Source organism: Petromyzon marinus, unplaced genomic scaffold (genome assembly GCF_048934315.1).
Source record: "Petromyzon marinus isolate PM22_M1 ecotype Great Lakes invasive population unplaced genomic scaffold, UKy_Petmar_22M1.pri1.0 PM_Scaffold_22, whole genome shotgun sequence".
NCBI classification, from domain to species: domain Eukaryota; kingdom Metazoa; phylum Chordata; class Hyperoartia; order Petromyzontiformes; family Petromyzontidae; genus Petromyzon; species Petromyzon marinus.
In genome coordinates this window covers 1365403-1374461 of record NW_027423191.1, presented here as the reverse complement: position 1 = coordinate 1374461, position 9059 = coordinate 1365403, and the positions used below count along the sequence as shown (strand labels likewise).

At 57.0% G+C, this 9059-nt stretch overlaps 1 long non-coding RNA gene across 1 annotated transcript; it reads right to left on the bottom strand.

Annotated features, from left to right (window-relative positions):
- Nucleotides 1-1097: 1097 nt before the first annotated feature.
- LOC142922925 (uncharacterized) lies at nucleotides 1098-2723 on the bottom strand. The gene is made up of 2 exons (XR_012940426.1): nucleotides 1926-2723; nucleotides 1098-1455 (listed from the first exon to the last, which is right to left on the bottom strand). It is a non-coding gene; the product is annotated as an uncharacterized LOC142922925 (long non-coding RNA).
- Nucleotides 2724-9059: the final 6336 nt, after the last annotated feature.

Genomic DNA, 9059 nt, shown 5'->3' with positions numbered 1-9059 from the left:
TGAGTCTGTGGGTCTCTGTGTGGTGAGCCTGTGGGTCTCTGTGTGGTGAGTCTGTCGGTCTCTGTGTGGTGAGTCTGTGGGTCTCTGTGTGGTGAGTCTGTGGGTCTCTGTGTGGTGAGTCTGTGCGTCTCTGTGTGGTGAGTCTGTGGGTCTCTGTGTGGTGAGTCTGTGGGTCTCTGTGTGGTGAGTCTGTGGGTCTCTGTCTGGTGAGTCTGTGGGTCTCTGTGTGGTGAATCTGTGGGTCTCTCTGTGGTGAGTCTGTGGGTCTCTGTGTGGTGAGTCTGTGGGTCTCTGTGTGGTGAGTCTGTGGGTCTCTGGTGAGTCTGTGGGTCTCTGTGTGGTGAATCTGTGGATCTGTGTGTGGTGAGTCTGTGGGTCTGTGTGCTGAGTCTGTGGGTCTCTGTCTGGTGAGTGTGTGGGCAGTGGTGGTGCAGTGGTTAGCGCACTGTGTGTGGGGAGCGGTGGTGCAGTGGTTAGCGCACTGTGTGTGTGTGGGGAGCGGTGGTGCAGTGGTTAGCACACTGTGTGTGTAGAGGCTACACCGGGGATCTTTGTCTGTGTATAGGTGCTGCTACTCACTACTAACAGCACTTGTCCCTACAGCCTGCTAGAGGCTACACGGGGGATCTTTGTCCGTGTATAGGTGCTGCTACTCGCAAATAGCTCTTGCCTCTACAGCCTGCTAGAGGCTACACGGGGGATCTTTGTCTGCGTGTAGTTGCTGCTACTCGCTATTACTAACACCACTTGTCCCTACAGCCTGCTAGAGGCTACATGGGGGATCTTTGTCTGTATGTAGGTGCTGCTACTCACTACTAACAGCACTTGTCCCTTCAGCCTGCTAGAGGCTACATGGGGGATCTTTTTCTGTGTGTAGGTGCTGCTACTTGCTACTAACAGCACTTGCCCCTACAGCCTGCTAGAGGCTACACGGGGGATCATTGTCTGTGTGTAGGTGCTGCTACTTGCTACTACTAACGGCACTTGGCCCTACAGCCTGCTAGAGGCTACACGGGGGATCTTTGTCTTGTTTGTGCAGTCCCTTGGCTTACCGTTGTTGATTGTCGGTGGCTTGAAGAAGAAAATAAAAACATGAGTTTATACGTTTAAAGACGATTTTATTTGAACACAAAACGTTTTGGCTACAGATCAACAAGCGACACCCCCTCTGAGAGAGACTCGGAGAGAGAGAGACTCAGACACAGGGCTCGAACCCAGGCACTACGAGATCAGTGGCACGCTGCCACCCCCACCGTGGATTCCTTCACTTGCGCTCGATCCTGGCGCTGACCGACGTCTTGCCGCCTCCTCCTCCACCGCCTCGTCGCCCAGGTCTTGGCTGAGCGGGGTTCTTGCTTCGAGGAGGTGGTGGCGGCGGCGGCGGAGGCATCGATGAATCCGTTGAGTCGTCGCTGCTGCGGTCTTCCTGCTCCTCCTACGTGTAACGAGGTTGTGCTGTGGGCGACAGAGAAGAGGTGAAGGTGGTGGTGGTGGAGGCAGAAGAGGTGGCGGTGTAGGAGGCCGCTATGAACCACACAGCGTGACACGGCCACCGTGAGCCCGGCCATTACGAACCTCGGCCGTGATTAACCCGACCACTATGAACCCGGCCGTTACGAACCCGGGCATTGGGAACCACACAGCGTGACCCGGGGGCTTTGTGAACCCAACCGCTGTATGAGGAAATGAGAGGTTTTTGACCCCTTCCTGGCAATAAAACAACGGGACTCCGCACTAAGGCCCTTTGCAGGGGAATCGTGACTAACCACACGCACGACGCTTGTGGTGGACATGGAAGCAAAAACACGCTCCGTATTTTTATTAATGACAGTAACTTGATTCCTTGTAGTGAAACGGTTTATATTTGCCGTTTGAACACCTGCTGTTTTATTGCCAGAAAGGGTATGAAGCACCTTTTTCCATACTTTTGTAGTGTTGTAAGGACGAGCAGACTTCTTTAGGAGGCACACTGTTTATTGTATTATTTCCTTATACAACGCTTAACACACAGAGGGATATTCGGTCCCCTCACCCGATACCCTAGGGAGGTACAGCCTCCGGACCTGGCGGGACTCACACGTCTACCGCTAACCTCCTTGATACCTAAGGAGGTACAACCTCCGGACTTGGCGGGACTCACACGTCTACCGCTATCCTAGTCCTCCGGCTAGGACCTAGGGGAGGCTATCTGACCCACCGCTGGCCCGGTGGGTCCTGACCACTGGGTATGCCGAGCCTTAGCCCTTAGAAGGGCTGGGAGGCTGGTCCAGGGTCCTAGCTAGGCTTCAGCCCAGTCTTCTGTCTTCGTGCAGGGAGAGAACTCACGAGGTCCGTTGGGTCACCCGTCTTATACCCCTTCGTGGCCAGGCAGAACCAATCACACATTCCCACGTGGAACTGTCTGATTGGTTCGCCCCAAAACCCTGGCCACGATCCGTTTCACCTCGACTGACCCCAACCGTTGTACCCAGGGGTAATGCTGCACCGCCCTGGTGGCAACGCAGGTTACGCAACAGCGCGCAGTTAACACCTCTACATCACCCCCTCCTTCGGAAGCTCCAGCCGTCCCGGCTGCAACAATGGGAAACTTCCGAAATTACCAATGGTAGAAGAATTGTGAGTGTGCCTCACGAACAACAAGAACAATTAAACCCCTATAAATACCCCCCTTAACAACATAACGTATGTACAAGGCACTAGACATGCCAAAAAAACATTATTACAACCGGTGAGATTTCGCGCGCGTGCGTTTCGCGGGGCCATCGTAGGGGATGGCAGGCTTTGTCGGCGGCACAAGGGAAGGAGGAGGATGAGCCAGAGCATCCGGTGGGCCTTTAGGCATCTCCACGGGGACACCTGCTGCTCCACGGTCCATTGAGGCCGAACGTGGCCTGCATGGAGCCGTCACTCCCGCGTCATCTGCAGGAGGAATGACACGCCTGCGCTGTGGGTTAGGCACCAACGGGGCAACATCCGGCTCGTCGGACGCGTCGCACACTCGGCCCCCATGTCGTGTGTGTTGTGGAGGGACGCGTGGCGTGACGAAGGGTTTTAACCGAGAGGGGTGAACGCACCAGCGACGCCGTCCCCAGCTAATTTTAACACATTGGGGACGCAGGACTTCCACTACCTCAACCGGGCCTCGCCATGGTCTGAGGAGTTTGGCCGACGTGGACACCGGCACCTGGGGGCAGTGGAGCCATGCCCTGTCTCCCGGTGCCCACCGATGCGTGTACGACCGAGGGTCCCGCAGTCGCAAATTCGCCCGTTGGCGGGAAGCCGAATTTTCAATGGCGGCCTCCCGTGCCTCGGCCAACTTACGGAGGTTGAATCGCAAGTGGTCAACGAGCTTTGACTTTTGCGGTGGCTGTTCGATTTCCAGCCGAACGTCGGCGGGAGGAAAGGCATCCCTGCCGTACATTAGAAAGAACGGGGAAAATCCCGTCGCCGCGTGAGGTGCCATACGGTATGCGGCGAGGACCCCCGGAACCTGCAAGTCCCAATCGAGGTGGGATTCATCGACCTGATGGCATAACATAGCGGTGAGAGTTCTATGAAGGCGCTCCACCATGCCGTCGGTCTGGGGATGGTAGGGCGAAGTGCGCACTTTCTTAGTGCCCAACAGGCGGCACACATCAGTCAGCAAGGCTCCTGAAAAATTTCTTCCCTGATCGGTCAGCAACCGTTCTGGTGCGCCCTTGTCCAGGACGTAGCCTTGAACAAAGGCGTCCACAACGGCCGCCGCCGACTGGTTGGGGAGGGCCCAGGCCATAGGCCACCGTGTAAAATACTCTACCCCAACCAGAAGGTACTTATTACCCCGTGGCGTAGTAGGAAAAGGGCCCAAAATATCGAGAGCCACCAACTCATTTATACGAGAGACCGAAATGGGTTGCAGGGGTGGGCATGCCGGTTTAGCCGGCGGTTTACGTTGCGCACAATGGGTGCATCCCAGCAAAATGTCAGTGACGTCGCGCAGCATGCCCGGCCAGAAAAATTGCAACCGCAACAACCCAATGGTCTTATGAACACCCAGGTGCAATAAACGCTCATGCGCCGCCCATACGGCCTTGCATCGCAAGGCGGATGGCACAACGATTTTATGTTGACACGAGTCAGCATCCCAATGCATCAACAAGCCGCGCTTCATGACAAATGAATTAAATTTGCCCTGTCTTGGAACCGCATTATTCGCGTGGCGACGCAACCTCAATAACGACATGTCCTCGCCCTGGTGCCGACCCCATTCGGCCAAAGTTAGCCCCAGCAAATCGTCACTGGCCATTGGATCTGCATGATCCAACATCGGCGCTGAGGCGGCGGGAAGTGCGGCTGACACCGTTGTGAGAGGCGCGACCTGCGCAGGCAGTGGCGGCTTACAACGGCCCGAGCCCAAAAAACACGCACATTTTTGAGCCGGCGGAAGGCGAGACAACGCATCGGCATTCGTGTGTTGTGCACCCCTACGGTAAGTGACATTGAAATCGTAGTCCTGAAGGACTTCGAGCCACCGAGAAAGCTGCCCGGACGGTTGGTCAACCCGCAGAGCGTACTGTAAAGCCGAATGATCAGATCGCACGGTAAAATGCTGACCATACAGGTACGGCCTGTATTGCTGAATAAAAAAAACAATGGCCAGCAGCTCACGTCTGGTCACACAGTATCTTTGTTCAGCAAGAGACAAGACTCTGCTACCATAGGCAACAACCCTTTCAATGCCATCAACTTTTTGGGACAGAACACCCCCAATCCCCGTATTGCTAGCGTCGGTGTCCAACACGAATGGCACGGAAAAATCGGGGTACGCAAGGGACGGTGCCGTCACGAGCGCGTTCCGCAAGGAGTCGAACGCAGCCTGTTCTACGTCCCCCCAATGAAACGCCACCCCTTTTGACGTAAGGGCGTGGAGCGGCTTGGCAATCGTCGCGAAGCCAGCAACAAACCGCCGGTAGTACGACGCAAAACCAATAAAACTACGAACATCGCCCGCAGATGTAGGGGTCGGCCAATGTTGAACACATTTGGTTTTTTCAGGGTCGGTAGAGATGCCCGAGCGGCTAACTATGTGGCCCAGATAGCGCACAGACTCACGCAGAAGGTGACACTTCTGCGGCTTGAATTTCAAGTTAGCGGCCCGAATTTTCAAGAAGACAGCACGCAACCGTTCGATGTGTTCGCCGAACGTGCGGCTAAAGACGATGACATCGTCAAGATAAATGAGACATGAGTCCCACTGGAGCCCAGCGAGGACCAGCTCCATGAGCCTCTGGAACGTCGCTGGGGCCGAGTGGAGACCCATGGGCAATCTATTAAACTCGAAAAGGCCCTGTGGTGTCCGAAAAGCAGTCTTAGGTTTTGACGATTCGTCGAGGGGGAGTTGCCAAAACCCCGACAGAAGGTCCAAGGTGGAGAAATAGTGCGCCCCTGCCAGGGCATCCAATGACTCGTCCATACGAGGGAGAGGGTAGGCGTCCGCTACCGAGATTTTATTTAGGCGCCGAAAATCAACGCAAAAACGGAGACTGCCATCGTGCTTTTTGACCAGCACTATTGGAGCACCCCAGGGACTAGTGGAGGGAGAAATTATATCGGCCTTCAGCATGTCATCCACAGCCGATTTAACATGCTGTTTCTCCGCCGGGCTAAGCCGAAACGGGTTTTGTCGAATCGGGGCAGCGTCACCAGTATCAATGTGGTGACGCAGCAGCTTGGTGCAGCCAATATCAAATTTAGATTTACTAAAGACATCGGAAAATTCTCGCAGAAGAGCGCGCAATTGAAATCGCTGCGAATGAGACAGATCACCCGTGTCTTTGCAGAGCGCGTCCAACCATCTCTCATCCGATTCGGAAGGAGGTAGGACCTGCGGCGTGGCATGCACGTGTCCCGCGACTCCGGTCCCCAACGGCACCGGGGTCGCGTGAGCGAGCACAGTTCCTTGCGGAATGACGGTTGTGGACAATCCGACATTCAAAACCTGCAAGAACGGCTACCTGTCGGCTGCTACGAGGGTCTGTGCAGCCACCAAATCTAACCCCTTAGCAGCTGCGTTTGAAGGCCCCAGCAAAATGCCATGTGCCGAGGCCTCCGGGGCTAGCGGTTTTTTAAGTTGCAAGGGCACGACCATTTGTGTCCCTGGTGGAATGCGGACTGTGCTCGCAACAAACGCCTGCACCGAGGCACTAGCCATGCGTGGATGTGAGGGTGTGGGCAAGAACGCCATCCGTCGACCCGACGGGAGTTCGATGCAGCCTTGATCTACAAGGATCTTAATAGGCATTTTCGCGAGAAAATCAGTGCCTAACAAACACGGCACGGCGAGGGAAGAAGAGACCAAAATAGGCCCTGCCAATTTAATGTCTCTAATCGAAATTTGCGCCCGAATTTGCCCAATAATGCCAAGTGAACTGCCATTAGCGGCGAAACACGGGATAGAAACCCGTTCCAAGGGGCGGCATCGTACGGGCAGTATATTGTAAATCAGATCCGAAATGATCGTAGCCGACGCACCAGTATCGACCAACACGCGAAATTCCACACCCTCGATTGATCCGACAACCACGGACGAACCTGCCGTCGCCGCGACTACCCTATGGGCCAACTCAGACCACTGCCCAGGTTTGAGTGGCCGCGAACAAACGCCAGAATACCCCCCATCACACGCCGAATCGCGAGCCCTTCTTATGGTGCGTTGCAGTGTGTATGGTGTGAATGAGGGCCGAGCGTGAGAGGCGTCGCGACTTGCCTGGTTTCGCCGCGATGCCGTGGACGTCCTGTAGTCCTGGCCCCGGGATGCGGAGGGGCGTCGTCGAGGCGCACGGCAGTCAGAGGAGATGTGGCCTCGTCGGCCACAGTTGAAGCATGTCAAGTCGTCGCGTGGAGCAGGCCGTCCCCGCTGCTGGTCGTTGCGGCGACCAGCGTGGTCGGACGATCGCCGGCCCGTTGACCTGGTCGCCATGAAGGCCCGGTCGGGGGAGAACTCGGCGTCCCTGCTGGCAGGCTCCGACGTCGAAGCCGAGGCGGCGATGGTCGATTCCGTGTGGAGCAGCAGATGTGCGTGGATGCACCGAGCGGCTCGTAGCGAGCACATACCGTCGTCGTCCACCGCTTGGATGACGATGCGCAGCTCGCGCGCCAGCTCCAGCATCTTCTGGAGAACGATGGCATCGATGGTCTCGTCGTCCATGCGAGGGTAACCCGCTCTTGCCATCGCCAGTAGAGCGGTCCGGAATGCCAACGGAGACTCTTTAGGGCGGCGTCGCCTGTCGTAAAATCGGCTGCGGACGTCGGATGGAGGCCCGTACACGTCGGACATCCGTCGGAGGGCCGACTGAAGAGTCGCCCTTTGTTGCCTGGGGATGGTGAGGAGCGAGGCGAGAGCGTCGTCATCCAAAGTGGCCGGTAGTGCTCGGAGCGCCTGTGCGTCCGACCAGCCCACCATCTCTTGGTGGCTCAGGAAGCGACGCTGGAACGCCGCCCAGTCGCCCCCTTCAGATGTGAATTCTCGGAAGATGGGCAGGCGTTGTTGGAGGGCGGACGTCGTCTCCCCCTCAGCTTGTACCGTCTCGAGCCGGAGATCGGCGATTTCCCGGCCGATAGAGTCTACTGTACCGTGTCGGTACAGTGATGACGCGGCGTCCGCTGAGGAACTTGAATCCGCAGCGTCGCGTGCTGATGATGTTGCGGGTTGTGATTGGTCCCCCGCGTTCCCAGGATGCCCCTGGCTTCCACTTCCGGCGGAATCACGTGGTTCCCCGGCGGGAAAATCAAAATGTCTGCCCCGGCCGATGGCGGGAACGTCCGCCGGCGGCTGACTCGGCCCGCCCGCAACCTCCAAGTTGATCTCTTCGAGAATGGAGGCCGCGGCGTGTAGGAGTTGAGCGAGACGGCCGTGTGCTGCCCTGAGTCCGTCCCCCATGGCAGGGGGAGCAACCGGCTGCTCAACCGGTGGCTGGGCGGCCGTCAACACGGCAGCGTTTTCAGCGGAGCTGGCGGTGCTTGGAGGTGAGACAGCGTTATCTTCGTTCTGGCTCCGCGCGTGGGCTGAACTTCTGGTTTCCATTTCCAACCACTTCTGACTCCAGTTGGAATGTTGTAAGGACGAGCAGACTTCTTTAGGAGGCACACTGTTTATTGTATTATTTCCTTATACAACGCTTAACACACAGAGGGATATTCGGTCCCCTCACCCGATACCCTAGGGAGGTACAGCCTCCGGACCTGGCGGGACTCACACGTCTACCGCTAACCTCCTTGATACCTAAGGAGGTACAACCTCCGGACTTGGCGGGACTCACACGTCTACCGCTATCCTAGTCCTCCGGCTAGGACCTAGGGGAGGCTATCTGACCCACTGCTGGCCCGGTGGGTCCTGACCACTGGGTATGCCGAGCCTTAGCCCTTAGAAGGGCTGGGAGGCTGGTCCAGGGTCCTAGCTAGGCTTCAGCCCAGTCTTCTGTCTTCGTGCAGGGAGAGAACTCACGAGGTCCGTTGGGTCACCCGTCTTATACCCCTTCGTGGCCAGGCAGAACCAATCACACATTCCCACGTGGAACTGTCTGATTGGTTCGCCCCAAAACCCTGGCCACGATCCGTTTCACCTCGACTGACCCCAACCGTTGTACCCAGGGGTAATGCTGCACCGCCGTGGTGGCAACGCAGGTTACGCAACAGCGCGCAGTTAACACCTCTACACTTTTGTAATGACAGGGGAGTCAGCTGTGAGTGAAGGGACCGGTGGCCACGGGAGGTAATGACAGGGGGAGTCAGCTGTGAGTGTGAAGGGACCGGTGGCCACGGGAGGTAATGACAGGGGGAGTCAGCTGTGAGTGCGAAGGGACCGGTGGCCACGGGAGGTAATGACAGGGGGAGTCAGCTGTGAGTGTGAAGGGACCGGTGGCCACAGGCGGTAATGACAGGGGGATTCAGCTGTGAGTGTGAAGGGACCGGTGGCCATGGGAGGTAATGACAGGGGGAGTCAGCTGTGAGTGTGAAGGGACCGGTGGCCACGGGAGGTAATGACAGGGGGAGTCAGCTGTGGGTGTGAAGGGACCGGTGGC